Genomic DNA, 16,422 nt, shown 5'->3' on the forward strand with positions numbered 1-16,422 from the left:
AATTAAATAACACTGAAAAAAACGCAACATTTGAAATTAAATAACATAAAAAAAAACACAACATTTGAAAAAAACCCCGCAACATTTGAAATTAAATAACACTGAAAAAAAAAAAACGCAACATTTGAAAAAAACGCAACATTTGAAAAAAACGCAACATTTGAAAAAAAAACGCAACATTTGAAAAAAACCTGCAACATTTGAAATTAAATAACATAAAAAAACCCCGCAAAAACTTTTGGGACAAAATGCAATTACATTAAACAAAACCAGAAGAGGTGGAAAAGGTGGGAGGTTCAAACACCTCGTCGTCCAATCAGCGACGTCTCATGTTCCCACTGGTCCCACCTCTTCCGGTTTCGCTTAATGTAATCGTGTTTTATCAAATGTTGTGTTTTTTCAAATGTTGTGTGTTTTATTTTATTTGTAGTTGTGGTTTAAACTTCAGGGCCACTGTAAGTTTCACATTACACGGTAAATAATATCTATAAATCTGTAGTAATTTGTTTTTGCAAACACGCCTAACAGTAACATCATCGTTGAGTAGAAACTATTGACAAGTGTGTAAAGGTTTATAAAATGCCATTTGCATGAACTATTAGGAAATAAGATTGGATATGTTTTTAAATGGCAGCAATCAACTTTGGACTTGGCTCCATGAAAGGATAATTAAACGTATCAGATTATTTGTTCATAACCTTCTCTCAGAACTTCACGTCAAAATATCTGGATGGTCTCTTTACCGCTCTTCTTTGTGTGTGGGTGTTTCCTCTGTGGCCTTCAGGCAATCAGACGGTCAGGTTGCAGAAAGGATAACACACGCCCAGTAACTCAGCTGAGGCGGTGCTGGTTCTGGGCACAAGAGCTGTATCCTAATATCTGTTCTGTACCGTGTTAACAGTCGCTAAAACGAATATCTCGTGCAGTTTGCCGTCGTCTCGCATAACGGCGAGGCCGCGAATATCCTGAGGCCAACTTGTTACGTCTCATCACTCTCCAGTAGAAGCTGTCATTTATCGGATGCTAAACGGGAACAGGATTTCCAGTTTCCCCTCTGATCTTTAAGGTTAAGTGTCAGACGGACCAGGAGTCCACCTCCTTTCCAGCTGCCGTAGCTCTCCTGGAAGACGATTTAATTAGAGCCCAGCTCTGCTCGCTGCTTTTCAGGCAGGACTACTTGTGTGAAAGTAGGTCATCACTGAGAGATTTTTTATTTCTCCCTTATATTATTTTTTAAATGCAAAATTTCTTCCAACTTTAGCTGCTACACTTGGAAACTGGAGTAAACTTCCTTCGCCTGACGTGCTCTGATGTACAAATCTGTTAATGTGGCAGATTTTGTGCATGCAGGGGGCAACATATGCACATGCAAGCACATAAATCCAACATCCGAGTGCATGTGCTGACTGTTTATCTTGTCTGATAGATTCCCACATCCTTCACTGTGTTGATTTAGAACCTCCTCAAAGAAACTGACGCACACCTACAGTCGTAAAAAGTTCAGCTATCTTTTTGTTGTCTGACGTCCAAACACTGCGTCGCTTCATGAACTCCTGCCTTTTTTTAATTTAAAACTCCAAACGATGAGCTGCGTTTTAAGCTTCCCGTTGCACACATTTCTTTTCTGCTCGATTAGAAACCCAGTCCACGCCTGTAAGTTTCATTCTGCTCAGCAGTATCTCTCCCTCTGTTGAAAATAAATAACATTTTGCTGATTTCGTGCACTTTTGCCTGACAGAAGACCCAGAGACGTACAGCATGTAGTTAAATTAAGCAATGCTTGGATTATGAGACGGCGTAAAAAAAAAAAAGATAAAAACTCTCCAAAAGCGTTTTTAGTGTTCTGTTGGGAGGGTCGTTATGAAGTCAGACATGCTGACACAATTAATCTGCAGATGCGTCCTTTGGGGGAGCGTTGTGCTGTGATTAGAAACTCAGGTAAAGGTTGAAGAATAACTTGAGTCGAACTTTAATCATAATGTGAGCCTGTGAGAGTGGCTACCTGTGTCAATCAAAATGCCTTGTCTGAGAGAGTGTTGATTATTTTATTTTACGTAGAATTAAAATGGTACTGTCGGTGTTCCACCCCACCAAAAAAACAAAACGACAAATTTTCATGTTTCAGTTTGTGTTTGATTCTTTTTTTTTTACTTCTTATCAACATACTGTGCTTTTTTTTATTTTTTATTTTGTAATAACTGTACATATTGTAGATAACATTTTCCCATTCTGGCCAAAGTTGAAAGCCTTGAAAAGATGTGCACTGCTTCTTGAATAACGTGTCTAATATGTGGTGTCTGTGTGAGCTGGAGCACATTAAGGCCAGCGGGGAGACGAGCGTCCGTGGCTCAGACGTTCGTCTCCTTTGACCTCGACTTTATCGGGAATTTCTGTGTTCATCTGTGCCAATTAGCCTAAACTGACCCTGCGCAACATCTCAGTGTTTCATGTTGTAATGACACAAAAACGAGCTTCATCTGTTTCTTCCTCTCTTGGACTCTTGTTTAGAGCCGATTATGCAGTACTGTAACTGTAGGCACTGATGATCTGCACTTGTAGATTTGATGAAGGATGCTTCACACAAACTGAACTGATCCCGCGTTGCCAGCCTCGTTAATGAACACGTTATCCACATTTTAGAAGGCTGTGGTCATTTTCTGGATTATGTGGCGCCGGCTCAATCTGAGCCCGCTTCATAAAACGAGACTTTTGGCCACGACCTTGGATCAGCCTCGTCTAAATTTCTGGCACCTGGACTTCAGTGTACATGAGCGCCGCTTCATTTCCTGATGGCGTGTGTATGGCTGCGTCATATTTTTCCAGGTAAAGCGGAAGAGTTGAAGGTAACCTGTCTTAATGTTAAACGGCTGACCTCAGTTTGATCTCTGCAAGGTTAGCATTTACGTGCACTTTGGAAAACAAACACTGCTCCTCGGCTGTTTTCCTGAAATGAACGAAGCCATCTTTTTGTATTTAATTTCCACAAAAAAAAAAAAAAAAAAACAAGACTGAAGAGTAATTAAAAAAAGATTTCAAGCACTGACGTTTTCCTTGAATGATCTGTTGCAGTGAAGAGTAGATTCAGCATTATTACAGTTACGTGATATAATATGTTGGATTTGAATTATGGGGGAATGAAGACATGAAGACGATGTAGACTTTGGCAGAGCATCATTAAAAAACTAGATGCTCTGAAGAGTTTTATTTCCCTGGTTTCTGCTGGAAACAGCTCGTTTGGTATCGCTGCATATAAAACTGCCTTCTACACTAGTGGTACATTCTGATTTAATTAGAACATGTTCTGTAATGTGCAATAAGGAAAAACGGAAAACGATCACATCTGGTCCGAGTCTACCTCACCTAGTGGAGAGTATTGAGATGGTTAAAACAAGTGTGGGAACGTTGGATAGTACTGAAAACCACATTCTCAGGTGAAATCTTTGTGAAAATGTAAAAGTGCATCTACCTTTTTATAAAAAGCATAAATAACTGCTCCCCTCTGGCTTGGATGATCAGACTTTACTGTAAATTAGGTTAATTTATTCAGCGTGAGAACTAAGTAGTAGGTGGTTTGGAATGCAGCGTACGCGTTTACGTATAAATGTTGAACTCTGGTGCCGCAGTGAAGAAAACACGAGGAGCTCAAACTATACGAAGGGGACATTTACCGGTATTTGCCACTTGTTAATGGGGATATACGTTTAAGGCAATAACAGTGCCTTTATCTAAATATAATTTGTTTTATACTTGACCCCTCCTTAAAAATGTTTTGCTGAAAAATGAGAATGTACACAGTTGTGGGGGAGTTTACTCATTCAGAGTCCTACAGCTAAAAACCCTCTAATGAAATGACGGTTTCAGGCACAGAGACATGTGCTGCTGCTGGCTGGAGATCTTTTATCTTTCATCGTTTTCGCTGATTTAACAGATCAACGTACGGAAAAGCAACTGGAAATGTGCCAGTAGGGAAAAAAAACGCAGCGTCGCTAAAAAATAGTTGACGTTTGCTGGGACGGTCGCGTCATCTCTTCAAATTGGCACGTTTGAACTAGTCTTTGTATTATCAAAAATGACTGCCCATTCCTACTTGCTAGGTCTCGATGCCTGAAGTTACGGTTGTCCACGTGGCAAACTGCTTTTACAAAGCTCATTTTGTTGGTGATATTTGCAGAGGAGTGGTGGTGCAGAGGTTGGAGAAGGTGGCCCTGTGATTGGAAGGTCGTTGGATCAACTCCCCAGACCGACATCAAAATATGGGTGGGAAAGGTGAAACACCCACACCTGTCTCCACGCTCACTTGCCCCACTCTGGGCCCTTGAGCAAGGCCTTTAACCCCCACCATCTGCTCCTCTGGGCACCCCAGACAGCAGCTCTCTGCTCCACTGTGGTAGGTCGATGGTCTGTGGTTGCGTCAGGAAGGACATCTGGTGTAAAAACAATTGCTAAGTCTTCGGGCGACTTCGTTCACTGTGGCGAGCGCTGAAGAAGGAGCAGCCGAAAGAAGAAAAATGAAAACTTTTGGGGGTGATATTTGTCTAAAATGTTACAAAGCCAATTTTTCTTCTGATTTTTCTTCTCAGGATTTTTCTTTTATCTGAGAAAATGTGAAGTCGTTACTTTTTGATTTCTGTCAATCAAACTATTGAGAACAGAGCTGCTACTGATGGATAGATGGAGAATACGGTCCTTTAAAGTCTTTGTAAATCGAATTTGCCCAATATAACGAGCCCCCGTTCACAGCATAATGAGAAATCCTAAGTTTTATAAAGTCCAGTTGCTGCAAGCAGACTCTTCCCAACACGGCACCATGTAGAGAGTCCAGCTGCAGCTGAACAGATTGTGCATCACCACCTGTGGTACTTCTCAAATGAAACATTTAAAGACTATCAGGAAATAAAACCAAAGCTAATGTCTCATCTACAGCCTTGGCTGCTGTACAGGCAGGACATTAACTCACCAAAAACCCTCAGTTATTACAGACGTACCCTGAGGATTGTCGGTTGTCCTTTGGTTTGGTTTGAAGCCAGTCGGGCTTACAGGATCGCCTCGGGCTGCTGAGAGGGTAGGACTACATTTGGATGGTCTACAGGGCTCTCGATCTGCTGCATGCCACAGCAACACGCAGAGGCTCTGCAGCTCTTTCCCTAGGGTTTTATCCAGCAATATGTGACGCTGTCTGCGATGTATGCACTGCACACAAATGTAAGGTCACTTGTGCCTTTCATTGCACAGACTAGTACCTCCTACATGTGTGTACAGGCTTTTTTTTTTTTTATAGGCGTGATAGTTTGCATGTAATCAAGCGATGTAAAAAAAGTTTCGGTTGTAAATGATGTAAATAAATATTTGATGACGGATTTGTCGTTTCAGTTTCTCTTCAACTTTCAGGGTATTTTCAAAGCAAAGATTAAAACGCTGGTTTTTGCGGGTGTTTTTTTAAAAGTGTAATTGATATTTTTCGTTGTTTAAAAGATATTTCTGGACATATAAAATGAAAAAAGTAAAACGATTACCATATTCTCCGGCGTATAAATCAGTTTTTTTGCATAGATTTGTCAGTCCTGCGACTTGTACACCAAAGCGACTTATATACATTTTTTTTTCCATATTCATAAGGCAATTTTTGTGTGACGCTTTAAATTTCGAAGAACTGCAACAGCGAGACCTCCCGTGCACGCTCTCTTCACTCAGCTGGTGCAGACAGAACGGTGGCGAGCTAGCAGCTCTGGCCGTGATGGATGGATGGATGGATGGATGACACCGCGCTAACCAGGCGAATGAAGCTGTTTTAACCATTAAATAAACGCATAATAAATGCAACTTAAACGCCAAAGTGACTTGCGTATCAATGATTTTTTTCCTCTTCATTATACTTTTTTTGACTGATGCGACTTATACGTTGGAAAATACGGTAAAAAAAAGTCATTAACAAATAAAGAATAAACTTTATTGCCTGCTGCCTCAGGCAACACGGATAAAGTGGTTTTGCCTGTGTCTGTGTGTCGTCGTGTTAGCAAAATATTGATTTTAAAGAAACCTTTAGAAAGTACAGTAATCCTACTATATGTCTATTTTAAAATTGTGACCTTGGAAAACACAAATGGCTGGAACAGTCAGTTGTACAAATATTGGGCTCAAACTCTGTCACGCAGTCTTGAACTTCTGTTTCAACACGTTGCACAAGAAACGTTTGCCAGTAGCTAAAATACTGAGTAAAAATTTGATGTGTAGTGGCAGAGAGTCATCCTCGACATATACTTTGAGCACCAACGCATCACGAGGTCTTGTATGTGATCGTGTGTAGCGTTATAACAAGCATCATTTCTCAACACAAGGTCTTACTGTAGCTTAAACAGCGAGTGACGTGCCTTCAACCGATGCCAGGCCTTTAACGTTAAGATTGGAATTGATCGATTTGTATTTTTATCAGACTGAACAAGTTTCATTCGTTAATTAGTCAAACATGTGCCTCACTTGAGCTCAAAGCTGCTAACCAACAAACGCCTTCTTTACGTTGTTTATCATTCAGGCTGCGCAGACAGACCCACGGTGAAGGATGCTGAGAGGCTCGGGGGCGAGGATTTTCATTCCTGATGCACTTCCTTCTACTTCAGGGGTAGAAATACCGACTCCAACTCGTAGATCTTCATTTCCTTTGCAAACTCTGATCATTAACTTGTGTCAGCCTGCGCCTGTCTCAGGCACGATGGGAGAAGCGAGGCTGTGATGTACGACGGCCATTATCGCCTCAGAGGAGGCAGAAAGCATCTGAAGACGCCGCTGACAAACATCCATACACAAAGCATGTCACTTCCCAGTTGCACGGGCTCCATCTGCTTTAAAAGCAAACTTGAGATGTTTCATCTCAACACGTCTCTTTCATTACACAGTGTTCCTTAAGTCCTTTACTTGCTGATCGGTCTCTGTCATCCAAAGCCAGTAACCCTTGGACTTTATTAAAGCTGTTGAAACAACTCGCCCTGAAAGCTCAGAAATCTGGGATGGAATATTTTAACTACAGGTCCTCGTTCCTCAGATTGCTGCCTGCGTGTGCAGGACGTTCTATGATGCAGCACCAACGTTCACATGCTTATCACTTTGCTTCCATCTTTTCAAAACAAAGTAAAACTGCTGACTTTCTTCTCAGACCTAAACTTCAGCTACTTTTGTGTTTTATAGAAGTTAGTTGATGCTGTGACAAAAATGTTCCATACAAAAATATACTCAAAATAAGTTGTTCATTACACTGGAGTTAGTGAACTTGGTTCAAGTGGCCATAAAAGTTCAACTTTTGTGCATGGTATTATGGGTGTATTTGCGTAAAGTTGCTATTTCTTATGAAAGTCTTATAAAATGACTCAGTTTCCTTCGGTGGTACAGAGAGTTAAAGCTTTGTTTTAGCTCAATCAGACTCCTAAAACATCTTAAACAAGGCTATTCAACTAAAGCCAAGAGCTCAGGGACCGGACATCCAGTAGTTATTGTCATTAAGTTTATTTTATGGTTTAAAATCTAGTTTTATTTAAAAATGAACCCATTGGTGGGCTGAACTGAGTTCATCTGTGGGCTTAATTTGGCCCCTGGGCCACCAGTTGAATAGCCCTGATCTAAAACGTGTGATTATCCAGTGGACAATAAGTAGCAGTATAGTTCATGACCACTTTGCAACTGTTGGTATTCATCATTCAAATGCAGTCCAACACTTATTCTGAGAGCTAACAGATTATGTAACATCTCCCCAGATGAATTCAATTACATTGTCATAAACGTATTTCAAGAAAAGGCGATTTTGATATAAAAAGCGTCACATATTCCCTTAATTGATGGAAGAAAAATACGTCTCACCACTTGTGCCGGACTTGGTTCTGTGTGGAGTAGCACACACACCTGAGGGGCGGATGTGGCTGAGTGGTCAGAGCAGTTGTCCTCCAATGCAAGAGTTGGTGGTTTGAGTCCAGCAGCACTGACGTGCTGAACCCCTCATTGCCTCTGATGTGTGTCCCATCGGTGTGTGAATGTGATAAAGCACTGACTATAGGGCCGAGATGGTGTAGAGGCAGGACAGCCGGTCCAGGACCCAAAAGACCCAGGTTCAATCCCTGGTCACTACACACCTCGTGGCATCCCTGGGCTGCACAATCCCCAAAATGCTCCCCAGCAGCCTTCAATACCTGCCCACTGTACCACCTGGTAGTGGATGGGTTAAATGCAGAGACTAGTTTTGCCATTGTATGGAAACATACAGTGCTGACAATATGATGACATTATTATTATTCTCTGTATATAAATAGTAGAGTGCTGTATGAATGGGTAAATGAGGGCACAGACTGTAGTGTAAAGCACTTTGAGTGTCTTACCTGCGGGAACAGAGCAATATAGGAAGATCATGTCTCTCCAGTTTTAGCTTCTCTCCACTGGCTCCCTGTCAAGTCCAGAATTTAATTCAAAATCTTACTTCTAACCTACAAAGCTCTCAACAACCTAGCTCCATCTTATATTTGAGATCTTATTCTTCCATATTTTCCCAACAGAGCTCTTTGCTCTCAGGCTGCAGGTTTACTTGTGGTTCCTAGAGTTTCCAAAAGCAGAATGGGAGGCAGATCTTTCAGTTCTCAGGCTCCTCTCTTGTGGAACCAACTTCCAGTTTCTGTCCATGAGCCTGACACATTGTCCAGTTTTAAGACTTTTCTTTTTAATAAATCCTATAGTTAGAGTCAGCTTGTCCTGGTGTCTTAACCTTAGACTACTAGAGGACAAATAGATTCATTTCCTTAAATTAATTGTTAAAATGGAATATTTTTCATTTGATACTAATTCTATCTTGACATGTGATTCTTGACCTGCCATTGTGTATCTATTCCTCTCAAACCCAGCTGGTCGAAGCAGATGGACGCTGTCCTGATCCTGGTTCTGCTAAAGGTTTCTTCCTCATGAGGGAGTTTTTCTTTCCACTGTCGCCTTCATGCTTGCTCAAGATGAGAGTTCAGTGATGGAGTTAAACTCAGAGCTGCTCCTCAGATAAATAATGTTAAATTATTATTTTTATGTATGAATGTTTCTGTTCAGTCCCTGAAACGACTTTTGTTGTGACTTGGTGCTATATAAATAAAAAACTGAACAATTTATTTAATTATTTGTGCATTTCAAAGCTTCTAAAAGTAATTTCCCCCCCAATGGAACATTTAGTGACCTAGTTTTAATCAGGCTAACTTTTAGAGACAATATTGAGTTTGATTTTACTTCCAGTCAGACAGATTTGATCAAAGGTCTTAATAGTATTTCAGGCTTTCTGAAGGACTTTTGCTCTTTCACTCATTCTGGACAAGAACATTTTTGGGGACAAGCAACTTAACACTTGTGACTTATTTAAGCATAGAAAAGGCAACACCTTTTCCTATAAATCATAGAGAACTTGGAAAAGATTTAATTTTAAGTGTTGTTTTCAGGCACCAGCCGCCTGGTGCGGTGACGCCCATTGCTTTGGTTGCTTCCACAGAAAAAACAAGATGACACCGTCTGACAGGCGTAAAAATAGCAGCTTCTGTGCACAAGAGCTTTTAGCTGAAGTCTTGTCGTTCTGCACAGTGGATGGATCGGCTGAAGGACGATGCATCTCTCAGGTTCTGTGTCAGGTCTTTGCTGGATTTTTCCCTCCAGTGTTTTAAAGATGCCAATCCTCCGGCCTTTTTCATTTTGTCCTTCACTCGTCTGGTTTCCTCAGTTTTTCAAGGACAAACACTCCTCACACACACGCACGTCTCCATAAAGGTCATAGATGGAGGCAGAACATTTCAAATACAAAAATGGCTTTTACTGGATTCTTATTGCCCTATATGCTTAAATAAATAAGGTGACAATTAACCAGTAATATATAATAAGTTGAAAATGTATGTGTTGTGATAACAGTAGAAAGATATTGATTTTTCATTTACGTTTTGTGTTTGTTAAAACAAATAAAAATGTGTCTTTCACTCATTGTTGTAGTGCACAACACATCTAACGTACACTTCTTGCTAAGTGCCACAGTTAAAGGCTGCAGTAGAAAACAAGAGCAGTTATTTATTTATTTATTTGACAGAAAACCAAGAGTTGGTGATTTTAGCGGACCTGCTTGTTAATATTTCAAATTCAGAAAGACAATTATCACACTGATCAGTGCCTCAGGATTATGTTTTATCTTCAAATAATAGCTTTTTTACATAAAGTTTTAGTAATTGTTTAAGTCGGAGTTTGACGCAGCGCTGCACATGAGGTCACCATGGCAACCTGAACTCACCTGTTAGACATTAGACGATCAGCAGCTTTAAACTGAAGCACAAGGGATGAGATTTGAGCAATATGACATTTTCTGCTTTTAATTATGTTTGATAATCCCTAAATTGCTTTTGAGTTATTTTTTAAATTATTATTTTTTGTTATCCTGCAACCAGTGACTCTGATTGATTGATTAGCTGGAAAGCAAATTACAGGTTCTCATGCGCTTTCATACACTAGGTGACAAAAACAAAAAGTAAAACTCCCTCCACGCTCCACTTTTGGTTTGGACTGATTGCTTCACTTACAGCTGGAATAATTACAGCGATGCCGTAAACAGATGGAGACAGAATCTGTCTAGTTTTTATTTGAAATGAAAAGGTTATCGTTGAAGATTTTCCCTTTTCCTGCTAAAAGAACTGATTTCTATTAAATTAAGATTGAGGACAATAATAAGCGGCAAGATGAAAATATGTCTGAGGAAAATATGCAAGATTTAAAAACATCAGAAACGCTCTAGCTGGTTAGTAACGAGAGGGGGAAGCAATAAACGAAGAGCAGCAAACCTATCATTTTCCTAATAATAGAGATGCAGGACAGCTAATGAGAAAATAATGAAGGTGAAGAGAGAATACAGAGCACATAGGTCCAGCAGGAATAAATATGTGAGTATACAACAATTTCTTTTATAAATAAGAACACCATTTAAAAATATACAAATAAGAAACTAGAAAGAAAAAACAAAGAATTTTCTGTGAAAACGGAGCGACTGCTGAGAGCTGGATGACCTCGCTGATCAAATGCCAGCTCAGCACTCGCACAATTAGAAACTTATTTTCAGCCTGGATGTATAGTATACTTTGAAAAGGATTGTGGTTCTCAGAAAAATAACATTTTATTTAATAAAACAAAAGAAACACCCAACTGTGCATCAGAAAACCACAGCAAGTGTCTGCATGAGCACTGAACGAAGCCTCAGACTATCAACCAAATAGCACTGTCTAATCTCATTATACACCATCTCTCTGAGTCCAGGTCCTCTCTCTATCACACACACACACGTGCACACACACGTGCACAGTGCCACCAGGCTAAACCACATCAGGGGGCACGCAGTCATCCAGGAACATGGGTGGATACTGATGACAAAAACACAACACAGTGTCTTTGTCTTTAGAAATAATGAGTTTTTTGCAGATTTTTTTTGTGTTCAGCACTTTATCAGTGAAACATTTTGTCATATTTTTATTTCTGGAGTGAAAATCCAGATTCCCATTTGAGTCAGATTTTCTGCATTTATCATTCGCACCACATGCGGTACATGTGGTGGAATGAAATTGTGTACACAGGGTCCCATGCAGTTACATCCAACAAAAGTATAAAATGTAAAAGAAAAACGGTGATAAAAATCTAAGATATGAGCTAAGAAAAACATTAATTTGACCATTTGATGTCACGTTAAGGTCGATAAGATTTGTCACCATGTAGCTTTTAGCAATTTGGAGCTGGGAAAAAGTAACATTTTTATTTATGTATTTAGTTTTGCTTTGAAAATTACATTTGCCCAAAGCTGACGGAGAACTTCCACAGCCCTCTGATGTGTGTTAGATCAGTAATTTAAAGGGTCGTGATCCTGAGGCTGAGGACCAAAACAAACGGCAGCAGCTCTGATGAATTGAATGTTTTGTATGTGATAATGTCTCCGAGGCAGTAAAATGACCTCAAACAAAACTGTTGTTTAAAACTAGACATTTTTTACTCCATTTTTTTTAGACATATTCTGGAGGGGCTGCATGGATGTGAGCTCATCCATGCAGCCCCTCCAGAAAATCTCAGTCAGTTAGGGAGAATGATCATATTTTCTCATTCACTGTAAGAAAATGAGGATGTTGATGGTGTTTTCTGCAAGGTAGTATTTAATGATTGTCTAAATATTGCTCTACGTACTTTAGTCCACTGTTCTGATGCAGGTGCATGTACAAAACTACTATCATTGCTTTATAGATGGTCATTACAGATTAAGAAGGGGCCTCATATTCAGTTTATGTAAGTCAATGTAAAACAACATATTATTCATATTTTCCTTATATGGGATAAATAATTTTTTTTCCACAGATTAAATGTGGATTCCTGCAGAGTTCAATTTTTTTTTTTCTAAATTGGTTACCTTACCTTTCCCATGTTTGCTCTAACAAGCAGCACTACGACGTATTTACAGATGTGTGCCAGCATCACGTTAATCTCTTGAAAGTGTGTGTGTGTAGGTGTGTATAGGTTTTAGTTATGGCATTTATCTTAGTTTGAGTTGTGTGTTCTTACAAGTATTGGCAGCTTTTGTTCTTGTTCTTTGCTCCTCTTCACAAAATAGTTTTTCTACAAAGTTACAAAAACCAGCCCCTCTTTAAGCCACCTCCAGCATGAATCACCAAATGAGCCCAACTCGTCCTGCGGTTATAAAAACAGTCAGCGTTGTGCCAGAAGAGGAGAATTAAAACTCGAGACAAGTCAAGTCTGTAGCAGAATGGTGTAAGAAATGATGGACAATGTTTCAGCTGTTATTAAAAGGAGGCATCAAATCAAGTTTATCCATGAATAAAAGATTAAACTAAAACTTACAGGAAGGGAATTATATTTAAATTACATGAATTATTCACTCATTTATCAGCGCTCAACAACTGGAGACTAAATGTGTTCATTACAGGGATTATAACCTTTATTACTAAAACAGAGCAACTTCACCCGTGGATGATTGCGTCACAAAATAAATGAAATCAAAGTAAAGAAACAAACAATAATCAACACAACAACAATAAAATCAGCACAGAATTTGTGACTTATATCCTGAGTTTTGACATTAATGAATCACGATGGATCAACTGAACCTGAGTTAAACAGTTATATTGAGGATAAGATGAGCAAGAGTCAACCGTCATGATCCGAAGGAATACTTTGATTAAAAATGATCTAATGCATGAGGATCTTGTGATCAGGCTGCGCGATGAGAAATGTAAACATGCAGACATTTGGACGCTTTAGGCTATTTTAATAAGAATGTTAATATATATGCCAAATGAGCTGATGAGATTAAGGAAGGATCAGATTACAGATGAGCATTTGTTTATCGACTTGCATAAGCTTAAAGTTTCATAGCCTGACCAAACTTTGCTTCTTCCATCCCCTCGAGGGAGACTTTGAGTTGCTTTACTGGATCGAGGCTGTGTGGCCAGTTGTCACTCCATCTCTTTTAATGACCAGAATGCTTCCTCGGACCTCAGCAGAACCATGGAGAGGTGTAACCCTCCAAACCCACTGATGATCAGTGGGCAGCGTATTTATTTTCAGTGCGTTTTATTTTGGTCTAAAACTCTCGGGCTGGTGGAATCAGGAGCTGGAGAGTTACGCTGCACCTATGAGCATTTCTATACCTGGACCTGTTTTTTAAAGTTACACACAGTTCTTGTTGCCTATAGCTTTTCTAAGGATGCTGAACTTTACAAAACAAATCTAGACAAACTGCTTTAGAAAGCGATGTAAAACAAAACAAGACAACGAAACCAGACAGAAGAGAAACTGAGCTAAAAGCAAAGGTTTTTATTAAAAGTGACAAGATGTCAAATTACTGTCATCCACTTTGGATTTTGACAAACTCAGGACTATGAACATCTGCACAAACAGGGCATATCTTTTTCCTGGTCAACAGAGGTTCTGTTAGCACAATCACAAGAATGAACACACAACATTCAATACATTTCAAAAGATTTCACAATGAAAAGAACAGATTTCATCTCTGTATAAATCTTTTTTTTTTTTGTCTTAAAAACCGTCAGAACACTCTGTTGATAAGATATTCAGAGTTTGTGAAGCTTCTGATAGCAACAATGCATTACCATTCTTTCATAAATGAATAACGTTTTACACAAAGCAGTTGCTGGAAAGATTAGTGAAGGTCAGAGGTCATAAAAGAAGGGGTCCCTTCATGCTACAAGTATGTCTCAAAGATCTGACAGAGTTGTCAGTCGAAAAATAAAAGTGAATCTAAGCACTGGCGTTGATGTTCTAATTATGCTCCGACATTATTTAGAGAGGGAGCAGAATGAGTAAAAGGAGAAAGCTGTGAACAGCCCGTGGCTGAGAAAAGATATCAATCACATGGAACAACTTTTCCAGGAAAGTTTCGATGATGTTTGAAATTTTTGAAGGTCGTCTTTGATGCTGCGATGCTGAATCAGCTGGTGGAGAACCCGTCACACCAGTGGACTAAAGAACACCGATTAAAGTTCATGACCAAAAGTTTTCTTATGATTTATTTAATGGAAATGCTTTTTTATTATCCAAGCTCACACATCAGCACCTACTTTACACACTTCGTTTCATTTAAGTGACTGCTTAACAGCTCAGAATCATAACAGTAGCAGGTTGACTTCATACCCAAGTTGCATCTGTTTTTTATTTATTTTTATTAATTATTCATAGTCTGCAAGAAGGCGTCTCACACATGACTTAAAGTACTTTGTATTTTCTTGACTCTCTCATACCACCTGTATTTTGCAAATAATCAGCACACTTTTTGTAACTCAGCGATTACTCTGTACATATGCACTACAGTACTCTATAGTAATGTAGTGCATACAGTACTATAGAGTACTGTAGTGCATATGTGTGAAACTCAAGGGCCGGGGACTCGATATGGTCCTTGTTAACATCTTATCTGGCCCCCAAGATTATATTTTAAAAGTGAAATACTTTATCCGCTTCTTATTTTACTTAGTGCAGACTTCTCATTGTAGATTTTTCAATGTAGATGAAGAAAAAGCGAGGGAACATGTAAAATTCTCTGTTGAGGAACCTGCAACCAAGAAAAGATGTCCAGTATCTGACTGGAGTTAATGTGGTGACTGAATCTGGCCCTTGGTCTAAAATATGTTTTTAACTTTGGCCTTCTTTTGCAAATGAGCTTGACAGCCCTACTCTAGTGCTTCTCAGTTCTTTGTCCCATTGTTTATTCAAACATCTTGCTGTTTGCTTGTTGCTGTAGTCTTATCAAACTGAAAATTATGAATTCTGAAAAGTCACCGTTTTTGTGGCTATAGCTGGGTCTATCCACCAAACATGACTGTGTGAACAACATCTGGACATAATCTCTCAGGCACTGTCATGATCACTTGTGGAGAAACAAAATCCTTGTTTACATCGTGGGTATTTTATATTGAAGCATATTTTTGTACCACCTTTTTATACTGTACATTAATTTAATTTTTACAAGCGTGAATTTTTGGGTGGATTTTTTTTGTTGTTCTCTGTCATAGAGCAAAAAGGGAGAATTGGAAACACCCTTTGTTTGTTTGTCTGTCCATCCGTGCATGCTGTGAGTGTGATAACTTGAAAAATAAACGAAGTACCGCCTTCCTCTTTGACATGTGGTTACATCTAAGCATAAGAAAGATTCCTTAGATAATTGAATGCCATGTCAAAAGCCAAGATGGCCACCACTATGTTAATATGTGAAAACCATCCATCCATCTATCCATCCATCCATCCATTCATTATCTTTTACCGCTTCTTCCATTTTTGGGTCACAGGGGTTGCCGTTGCCCAGACTCCCCATAATTTGATGTTCTAGTTTTTGTTATTTTTTCCCCTTGGCTGCTACTTTCTTCTCGGGTCACCACAGCGAGCTACTGTAGCTCGCACAAAGATTGGGAATTGTTTTACACCTGATGCCTTTCCTGATGCAACCACTAACCACAACGTTACCACATGTGTGGAGCAGAGGGCTGCCTTCTAGGGCACCCGGGGGAGCAGATGTGGGTTTAAAGAGCCTGCAGACGCCATCCAAACAGTGAAATCAGCTCTCATTGATGGAGTTGAATGATAAAAATTGCATCATTTTGTTCTCAGAGCAGCTTCACCTTCCCCATCAACACAAACTTTTATTGCAGGTGTATGCACAAAGGATTGTGTGATTGTCAGAAGTTTGTGGGTGTGTTCGTCAATGCAAAACGCACTCTGACATTCATCTGTATGACTCTTCAAACACAATATGTTATTCAAATAGCCCAAAACTCCTGGATGGAGATCGTGCAGACATTGTCTGTCTCCCTGCTGAGAGTGAGGTGCATTCTTCATGATAGATTTGAGGGAAAACAGGGTATGCAGGGTCTAACAGGG

This window comes from Nematolebias whitei, chromosome 7 (genome assembly GCF_014905685.2).
Source record: "Nematolebias whitei isolate Nwh7 chromosome 7, NemWhi1, whole genome shotgun sequence".
Taxonomy (NCBI): Eukaryota; Metazoa; Chordata; class Actinopteri; order Cyprinodontiformes; family Rivulidae; genus Nematolebias; species Nematolebias whitei.